Here is an 11024-nt window from a genome sequence, read left to right on the forward strand (position 1 = left end):
CAAGTCCTGCCACTGATGGGGTGTCTGTGTGCCCAATTTGGGGAAAAAAGGTAGACTCCGCTTGGAGTAACCCTTGCTTGCTGTGTTTTTTAAAAATGATACAAGATGAACAGATCTGAAGGCAAGATGAAGGCAACATCATGTCTCCGCCTGCACTTTTCTCACAAACCTGCATTTTTCCAGGGACACCCTACTCAACACCGTCTACAGACAGCAGCCAGATCTCTGTCCCTCAGATGTGGTCAAATAAAAGGCCACTTACTGCGACCCATGACAAAGCTAAGTGGTTGACTCTATCCCTCTGTAAGCTGTTGGCTACCGAAATGCTGCCTTTACGCGTAGTGGACACACAGGATTTTACAGACCTTATGTCTGTCGCTGTGCCCCAGTACCAGATGCCCAATCACCACTGCTTCTCCAAGAAAAGCATGCCCGCGCTACACCAGCATGTCGCACACAACATCACCACTTCCTTGAGAAAATCTGTGTGCGACAGGGTGCATTTCAACACAGATACTTGGACCAGTAAGCATAGACAGGGTCATTACATGTCACTGACTGGGCACTGGCAAACTATGGTGAGAGATGGAGAAGGGTCTGCTGTACAAGTCTTGCCGTCCCCACGAGTTGTTTCAATCCTTGTTCTGTATGTAGAAGTTAATACACTGCTTCTGCCTCTTCAACCTCGTGTGGGTCCTCTACCTTGGCGCAAACCCTGTGTGGTCAGGCCACCCTTCCTTGCAACTGCGCACAAGGACTACCACACACCTCCTTACTATGCTGGCAGCAGAGCTCAATGCCATCAGGCGGTCAAAGTTTTACTTTGAAATGTATGGGAAATGTGAGTCACACCGCTATTACAGAGAATAGTAGTCAGGCAGGGTCAAAACATTAATTGAGGAACAGGAACAGAATGGGACGGCCAGGAAAGAATCAGAAAACAAGCAGAGGTGAAATGCGTATCGGCCAACAAGGTACATAAACAGCAAGCAGGAAAAGTAGTCAGGTAACAAGCACACAAAATCATAAAACTGAACTGGGGGTAAAATTAACCAGAGGTTCATAGCTATGTCTGGCAGTGGTCTGCAGACAGGATGGGCATAAAAAAGGGTGTGGTGTCTTCCCATTGGTTGTAGCTGAATGATGGTATTTCATCTGTGAGATACCCACCAGCTACATTCAGCCAGAGATTCTGCATCTGTCAAGGTAATGCAGCCCAGTGGGTGAGCATAACCTGCGTCCACCTGCGCCGCTGGCATCGACTACTCTCCCATCATCAGCACTATTCATGAAAGGAACACGTTGTCACCTGGCGACCGGAGTACAAATTGACGGAGCGGACTCCGTTGGTGACTTAACAGCCGTGTGCGGCAATGATGCAAACCTGGCTGCGGGCCATCCTCAGGGCAATGTGACACACGTGCCTTTTAGGGCTCACGTGTTGAACCGAATTCGCCAGCAATTTTTAAAACACCATCACGGCCTACATGGCCTTGTGCAGTGGGCACGCTCGCTATGTGCTCACTTCCATCGTGCGCACACAGCAGCTCAACAACTTTCATCACTCCGGAAGTCTTAGGGTCTGGCAGTTAAACGCCGTAAATGCGATGTTTCGACACGCAGGAATTGGAATCTGCACATGTTGCAGCGTGTGTGGCAGCACCGCAGAGCCCTGCTGAAATACGGTAAGACATATAGCCTGGGATAACTTGATCCAGAGGTGGTGCAGATCACGCTGCTGGAGTGGTGTCAGATCAAGGACCTATGTACCCTGCTACACAGTTTTGAAATGTCGACGAAGATGTTTAGCACTGGCAATGTCATTCTCAGCGTGACAATTCTGGTCATCTACATGATGGAGCACACTGTAATTATTATTCGGAGTCAGGTGTTGGGACAAGAGGAAGGGGAGGAAGTACAGGAGGAGTCATATGCGGAAGGGATAACAAGATCTACGAGGTCCAGATGGTCAGCGGCACCTATGCGGCAGTCATGGTGAGGGAGAGGGATTAACAAGGGCGCATAGTATCAGCAAAAAGTGTTGATGAAAGTGCAGGAGCCCATGAAGAAATGGAGGACGATGGCGATGGCGATGGGCATGGAAGACTCAGCAGATGAGTGAGAGCTTGCTCACATTTCGGTTGTGCGAGGTTGGGGGGAGAGGGCAGAGGAAGGATGCACGATTCTCACCTCTCTGCCACCAACACACCAAGGACTTGGTCCTCCTGGATGCACAAGACACATGAGCGCCTTCTTGCTGCACTACCTACATGACCCTCGGATTGTATGAATTTGAACTAATCCTGAATACTGGGTTGCCACACTGTTAGATCCCCGGTACAAGACAAAATTTGGCGAACTAATTCCTGCCATAGAAATAGACGCACGTATACAGGAGTATCTGCAGAATGTGGTACGCAATCTTAGATCTACTTGTCCACTAAACACCAGTGCTGCACAGAGTGAATCTCAACGCTTTGTCATGGATAGGAGGAAATGGTCTTTTACTTGTCCACATCGGAGGGACCGAGGGATGGCTGCTGTGCTGAGATGGCGTTGAGTACGGTGTCCCTGCACAGTTGCACTTTTGGTCATATCCCAAAATGAGTTGAAAAAGGACAGATGCTGTTGGAAAGGGGAACAGGTGTGTTGGAAAGGGGAAAAAAGTTTTGGTCCGTGGATTTGGTGGTTAAGCAACTGTAACATTTGCTGAAGAAACAACATCTGTTACAGTGGGACTGGCAGATTTGGATAAAGTGGTATATAATCTGTGACCGCTATATAACGAAAATTAATAAGAAAAGAAAGAGAAAGGTATATATCCCCATCAGCAGTCAGTGTCCACCGTGCTCCCAGTTGGAAAAGGAGAGGTTGGCAACTTGAAGGTTTGGTGGAGGATACAGAGCTGTGTGGCTATGAAACTAATAGTAGCCTGAACCGAGTTAGACGCCATTCGGATCTGGAGACTGTGAGCCCTGTTAGCGTCACAGGGTCCACATGCCCACCCAGCCCAGGAACTCCCTGTTAACAACACAGGGGCCATTGAGTACGCTGACCGTGTGCGTAGGGGCCACACCTGTGGACAGCAGGCGCATCAGCAGCAGCAGGCCTGTTAATGCCACTGGGCTGCACAAGCAGGACTGTTAGGACAGGAGCTGGTCTTAACCGTTCTGCGTTACCAACTGTGGTGGTGGCCTGCATCCACCACCCGATCCCTGCCTACCTCTGGCCTAAAGCCGCAATGGGTTCAACACATGGAGGTGTGCTCTTTCAGAGCATAATAGAAGACTGCGCACCTCCTTGTTGGCTCCAGCCCCTTTTATAACCTGGGTCCGCCCCAAACCAGGGTGAACCACAATGCACCTCCTGGAGACAAAAGTAGAGTGACACGTCATGAGTGGCATAACTAGCGTCCTATTTGGAAACGCAACTTCAATGATGACCTCATGGCTGCCATGACCCAAACACCTCACCAGTCATCGTCTGAGCATCAATAATGCGGTGACAAGTCATAGGTGTGGGCCTCTGCAAGCCATTTGGGAGTACACCTGATGCCCTGTGGTCTATATGGGACCCCCACATCAGGGCCAGGGCCAAAGAGTTCATTACCGGACCTAGTCTCTGATGCAGGAAGTGCCTGAGCATGCTCAGTAGCATGAAATACAGTCTCTGAAAAAAGACTATCAGCTTTAGCATGGTGTCTATGCCCAAAACAGGACTTATACCCGGCACGGAATGCAAGCACCTGTGCAAAGAGGCTTTTCACACTTAGTGTGGGAGCATGCGCTGTATCCCGAAATGAAAACTTAGCGTCAGGAATGGCACAGTCAGGCTGAGCATACTCACTAGGCGAAACACTGTAATTATGCTGCAGCTGGGGTACATCGGCACACGCATGCGCACTAGCTGCCTCTCCACACTTAGACGTGGAGGGGAAATTTGTCTTGGAGATGCTGTCTATGAACAGAAGGAAAAGCTAAAGGAAGCCTGACTTTCTATCCCTCCGAATTATGAAATGCAGCAATGAATTCCATGAGTTTGCTATAACATTAGCGTAGCAAAATGTGCATGAGGGTGTGATGTAGAGGTGCTAGAAATAGCTTGTCACCAGTGGGGCACTAATGGAATACAACAGCCAGTTCTATGATGCCACAAAATGGCAGTATTTTGTGCTATCATTATAGCTTATTAAAAACAGAGCACGAGGTTGTCATGCAGAGGTGCTGCACATAGATTTGCAGTAGTGTGAATTGACAAAAGTACAATAGCCACGTTTAGGATACAACTAGGTACAGTGAGTGTTTGCTAGTATAATGGCTGAGTTTAAAAAAGTTTGAGTGTGCAAGGCAGGCAGATGTCCTGCAAATAACGTTCCAATACTGTGAATTGACAAAAGTACAATAGCCACGTTTAGGATACAACTAGGTACAGTGAGTGTTTGCTAGTATAATGGCTGAGTTTAAAAAAGTTTGAGTGTGCAATGCAGGCAGACGTGCTGCAAATAACGTTCCAATACTGTGAATTGACAAAAGTACAATAGCCACGTTTAGGATACAACTAGGTACAGTGAGTGTTTGCTAGTATAATGGCTGAGTTTAAAAAAGTTTGAGTGTGCAATGCAGGCAGACGTGCTGCAAATAACGTTCCAATACTGTGAATTGACAAAAGTACAATAGCCACGTTTAGGATACAACTAGGTACAGTGAGTGTTTGCTAGTATAATGGCTGAGTTTAAAAAAGTTTGAGTGTGCAATGCAGGCAGACGTGCTGCTAATAACGTTCCAATACTGTGAATTGACAAAAGTACAATAGCCACGTTTAGGATACAACTAGGTACAGTGAGTGTTTGCTAGTATAATGGCTGAGTTTAAAAAAGTTTGAGTGTGCAATGCAGGCAGACGTCCTGCAAATAACGTTCCAATACTGTGAATTGACAAAAGTACAATAGCCACGTTTAGGATACAACTAGGTACAGTGAGTGTTTGCTAGTATAATGGCTGAGTTTAAAAAAGTTTGAGTGTGCAATGCAGGCAGACGTGCTGCAAATAACGTTCCAATACTGTGAATTGACAAAAGTACAATAGCCACGTTTAGGATACAACTAGGTACAGTGAGTGTTTGCTAGTATAATGGCTGAGTTTAAAAAAGTTTGAGTGTGCAATGCAGGCAGACGTGCTGCAAATAACGTTCCAATACTGTGAATTGACAAATGTACAATAGCCACGTTTAGGATACAACTAGGTACAGTGAGTGTTTGCTAGTATAATGGCTGAGTTTAAAAAAGTTTGAGTGTGCAATGCAGGCAGACGTCCTGCAAATAACGTTCCAATACTGTGAATTGACAAAAGTACAATAGCCACGTTTAGGATACAACTAGGTACAGTGAGTGTTTGCTAGTATAATGGCTGAGTTTAAAAAAGTTTGAGTGTGCAAGGCAGGCAGATGTCCTGCAAATAACGTTCCAATACTGTGAATTGACAAAAGTACAATAGCCACGTTTACGATACAACTAGGTACAGTGAGTGTTTGCTAGTATAATGGCTGAGTTTAAAAAAGTTTGAGTGTGCAATGCAGGCAGACGTGCTGCAAATAACGTTCCAATACTGTGAATTGACAAAAGTACAATAGCCACGTTTAGGATACAACTAGGTACAGTGAGTGTGTGCTAGTATAATGGCTGAGTTTAAAAAAGTTTGAGTGTGCAATGCAGGCAGACGTGCTGCAAATAACGTTCCAATACTGTGAATTGACAAAAGTACAATAGCCACGTTTAGGATACAACTAGGTACAGTGAGTGTTTGCTAGTATAATGGCTGAGTTTAAAAAAGTTTGAGTGTGCAATGCAGGCAGACGTCCTGCAAATAACGTTCCAATACTGTGAATTGACAAAAGTACAATAGCCACGTTTAGGATACAACTAGGTACAGTGAGTGTGTGCTAGTATAATGGCTGAGTTTAAAAAAGTTTGAGTGTGCAATGCAGGCAGACGTGCTGCAAATATCGTTCCAATACTGTGAATTGACAAAAGTACAATAGCCACGTTTAGGATACAACTAGGTACAGTGAGTGTTTGCTAGTATAATGGCTGAGTTTAAAAAAGTTTGAGTGTGCAATGCAGGCAGACGTGCTGCAAATAACGTTCCAATACTGTGAATTGACAAAAGTACAATAGCCACGTTTAGGATACAACTAGGTACAGTGAGTGTTTGCTAGTATAATGGCTGAGTTTAAAAAAGTTTGAGTGTGCAATGCAGGCAGACGTCCTGCAAATAACGTTCCAATACTGTGAATTGACAAAAGTACAATAGCCACGTTTAGGATACAACTAGGTACAGTGAGTGTTTGCTAGTATAATGGCTGAGTTTAAAAAAGTTTGAGTGTGCAAGGCAGGCAGACGTGCTGCAAATAACGTTCCAATACTGTGAATTGACAAAAGTCCAATAGCCACGTTTAGGATACAACTAGGTACACTGTGTGTTTGCTAGTATAATGGCTGAGTTTAAAAAAGTTTGAGTGTGCAAGGCAGGCAGACGTGCTGCAAATAACGTTCCAATACTGTGAATTGACAAAAGTACAATAGCCACGTTTACGATACAACTAGGTACAGTGAGTGTTTGCTAGTATAATGGCTGAGTTTAAAAAAGTTTGAGTGTGCAAGGCAGGCAGATGTCCTGCAAATAACGTTCCAATACTGTGAATTGACAAAAGTACAATAGCCACGTTTACGATACAACTAGGTACAGTGAGTGTTTGCTAGTATAATGGCTGAGTTTAAAAAAGTTTGAGTGTGCAATGCAGGCAGACGTGCTGCAAATAACGTTCCAATACTGTGAATTGACAAAAGTACAATAGCCACGTTTAGGATACAACTAGGTACAGTGAGTGTGTGCTAGTATAATGGCTGAGTTTAAAAAAGTTTGAGTGTGCAATGCAGGCAGACGTCCTGCAAATAACGTTCCAATACTGTGAATTGACAAAAGTACAATAGCCACGTTTAGGATACAACTAGGTACAGTGAGTGTTTGCTAGTATAATGGCTGAGTTTAAAAAAGTTTGAGTGTGCAATGCAGGCAGATGTCCTGCAAATAACGTTCCAATACTGTGAATTGACAAAAGTACAATAGCCACGTTTAGGATACAACTAGGTACAGTGAGTGTTTGCTAGTATAATGGCTGAGTTTAAAAAAGTTTGAGTGTGCAATGCAGGCAGACGTGCTGCAAATAACGTTCCAATACTGTAAATTGACAAAAGTCCAATAGCCACGTATAGGATGCCACTAGGTACACTGAGTGTTTGCTAGTATAATGGCTTAGTTATAATTTGTTGGAGTGTGCAACGCAGGCAGATGCGCTCTGCAAATGTCTTGGCACTAGTGGGACTATAGCAAAGTCCAATAGCCACGTATAGGATGCCACTAGGTACACTGAGTGTTTGCTAGTAAAATTGCTTAGTTTAAAAAAGTTGTAGTGTGCAATGCAGGCAGACGTGCTCTGCAAATATCTTTGCACTAGTGGGACTATAGCAAAGTCCAATAGCCACGTATAGGATGCCACTAGGTACACTGAGTGTTTGCTAGTAAAATTGCTTAGTTTAAAAAACTTGGAGTGTGCAATGCAGGCAGATGTGCTCTGCTAATGTCTTTGCACTAGTGGGACTATAGCAAAGTCCAATAGCCACGTTTAGGATGCCACTAGGTACACTGAGTGTTTGCTAGTATAATGGCTTACTTAGAATGAGTTGGAGTGTGCAGAGGACAAGAGGGTACAGTGGCAGGATTGTGGTGCTCTGGGTAGAGGAATGGAAGCCTGCCTTTCTATTCCCTCCTAATGGTGAAATGCAGGGAGGAAATCCCTGACCTGGGCTACACAGACGCTGTTGCTGTTTGCAGGACCTGTCACTTATGGCTCTGACCCTGCCGCTTTGAGCCCTTAAAAGGACTGCTAGAATGTGCTCTCCCTAAGCTGTCTAACGCTGTGTATGCAGCGCATACAGCTGTATCGGCTATAGGACTCAGGAGGACGGAGCTGCGACACTGATGTCTGACACCAAAGACGCAGAAGGCAGATAATGGCGTTCGTGAAGAAAATGTCCGGTTTTATAATGCAGGGACATGTGACATGCAGATCCTATCACACATGCCGTTGCTTCTCTGGCTCAAAGTCCACTTAGGTGTGTGTGTGTCTGTGATTGGCTGACATGCTGGCCCGCCCCACAAGACGCGCGCGCTTAGGGAAGGAAGACAAGAAAAAAAAAAAAAAAAATGGCGATCGCCATTATAGAAACAGCAGTGATCTGAAGGCGCTGTTCACGCACACTATACACTGAAATGTGATAATAGTTTGATTCACAGAGTGACTTACACTATTACAGCAGAAACCAAGCTAAGATTTAGCTGTTTTTTGGCTGCTAGAACCGTTCTCGAACGTTTCTAGAACTATCGAGCTTTTGCAAAAAGCTCGAGTTCTAGTTCGATCTAGAACATGCCCCAAAATCACTCGAGCCGCGAACTGGAGAACCACGAACCACGAACCGCGCTCAACTCTACTGCTGAGGGACTACTATTCTTTGACTCAAGTATCTCTCAGATAAGTTTATTATTCCTATCTTTCCTGACAATTGAAGCTATAACCCCTAGACTATATTATAACACAAGGGAGACTAGGGACATCATAGAAGGGAAAGCCGCCGAGGAATGGGGGCACCTCATTACCTTTAGGGTGTATTGTGACTTTATGTTGCACCTCCATTGGCAGGTAGAGGAAAGAGAGAGTGAGGGTCATTTAGATCTTATACCTTGGCAGGGTTATTACTGATACTAATTATGGAATAATTGTTTTGTTCCTCTGGGCTGATATCTTGGAGCTGTCCCATGGTCCTGGGATTATGTTTTTTGTGTGTGTTGTATCTTCTCACAGGTGGAACTTTTTGAATTTTAATGAATTTCAATAAATAGTGTTTTTATGAGATTTGAATTGAGGTAGCATTCTGGTACTACAGTAAATGTATCACTAATTACTGTGAGACACTTTGGTAGGACTATTTTTTAGTCCTGTTTAATCTGGAGTTTGGTTTGTTGGCTGCAGCTGATTCCACTGTTTGCAAGCACTGCAGTGCTCATCGAGCGTTAGGCACTGCGGTGCTAAGAGAGCATCAGGCACTGCGGTGCTCAGCGAGCAACAGGCACTGCGGTGCTCAGCGAGCGTACTCAGCAACTGTCAGGCACTGCGGTGCTCAGCGGGCATCAGGTGCTGCGGTGCTCAGAGCGAGTCAGGCAGTGCGCTGCTCAGTGCATCGCACATATTCACAAGACAGCAGCACAGGCACACAGCACTGCCTAGACTGGTGCTCTGCAGATGGAGCCGGGCCTGGTATAATAGTCTACTTACTGGACTGGTAGACGTAGAGCCTGGCTAGGATAAAGATTAATTCATAATGTGTGCAGTTAGGTCCAGAAATATTTGGACAGTGACACAATTTTCGCGAGTTGGGCTCTGCATGCCACCACATTGGATTTGAAATGAAATCTCTACAACAGAATTCAAGTGCAGATTGTAACGTTTAATTTGAAGGTTTGAACAAAAATATCTGATAGAAATTGTAGGAATTGTACACATTTCTTTACAAACACTCCACATTTTAGGAGGTCAAAAGTAATTGGACAAATAAACCAAACCCAAACAAAATATTTTTAGTTTCAATATTTTGTTGCGAATCCTTTGGAGGCAATCACTGCCTTAAGTCTGGAACCCATGGACATCACCAAACGCTGGGTTTCTTCCTTCTTAATGCTTTGCCAGGCCTTTACAGCCGCAGCCTTCAGGTCTTGCTTGTTTGTGGGTCTTTCCGTCTTAAGTCTGGATTTGAGCAAGTGAAATGCATGCTCAATTGGGTTAAGATCTGGTGATTGACTTGGCCATTGCAGAATGTTCCACTTTTTTGCACTCATGAACTCCTGGGTAGCTTTGGCTGTATGCTTGGGGTCATTGTCCATCTGTACTATGAAGCGCCGTCCGATCAACTTTGCGGCATTTGGCTGAATCTGGGCTGAAAGTATATCCCGGTACACTTCAGAATTCATCTGGCTACTCTTGTCTGCTATTATGTCATCAATAAACACAAGTGACCCAGTGCCAATGAAAGCCATGCATGCCCATGCCATCACGTTGCCTCCACCATGTTTTACAGAGGATGTGGTTTGCCTTGGATCATGTGCCGTTCCCTTTCTTCTCTAAACTTTTTTCTTCCCATCATTCTGGTACAGGTTGATCTTTGTCTCATCTGTCCATAGAATACTTTTCCAGAACTGAGCTGGCTTCATGAGGTGTTTTTCAGCAAATTTAACTCTGGCCTGTCTATTTTTGGAATTGATGAATGGTTTGCATCTAGATGTGAACCCTTTGTATTTACTATCATGGAGTCTTCTCTTTACTGTTGACTTAGAGACAGATACACCTACTTCACTGAGAGTGTTCTGGACTTCAGTTGATGTTGTGAACGGGTTCTTCTTCACCAAAGAAAGTATGCGGCGATCATCCACCACTGTTGTCATCCGTGGACGCCCAGGCCTTTTTGAGTTCCCAAGCTCACCAGTCAATTCCTTTTTTCTCAGAATGTACCCGACTGTTGATTTTGCTACTCCAAGCATGTCTGCTATCTCTCTGATGGATTTTTTTCTTTTTTTTCAGCCTCAGGATGTTCTGCTTCACCTCAATTGAGAGTTCCTTAGACCGCATGTTGTCTGGTCACAGCAACAGCTTCCAAATGAAAAACCACACACCTGTAATCAACCCCAGACCTTTTAACTACTTCATTGATTACAGGTTAATGAGGGAGACACCTTCAGAGTTAATTGCAGCCCTTAGAGTCCCTTGTCCAATTACTTTTGGTCCCTTGAAAAAGAGGAGGCTATGCATTACAGAGCTATGATTCCTAAACCCTTTCTCCGATTTGAATGTGAAAACTCTCATATTGCAGCTGGGAGTGTGCACTTTCAGCCCATATTATATATATAATTGTATTTCTG

Source organism: Anomaloglossus baeobatrachus, chromosome 1 (assembly GCF_048569485.1).
Source record: "Anomaloglossus baeobatrachus isolate aAnoBae1 chromosome 1, aAnoBae1.hap1, whole genome shotgun sequence".
Classification (NCBI taxonomy): domain Eukaryota; kingdom Metazoa; phylum Chordata; class Amphibia; order Anura; family Aromobatidae; genus Anomaloglossus; species Anomaloglossus baeobatrachus.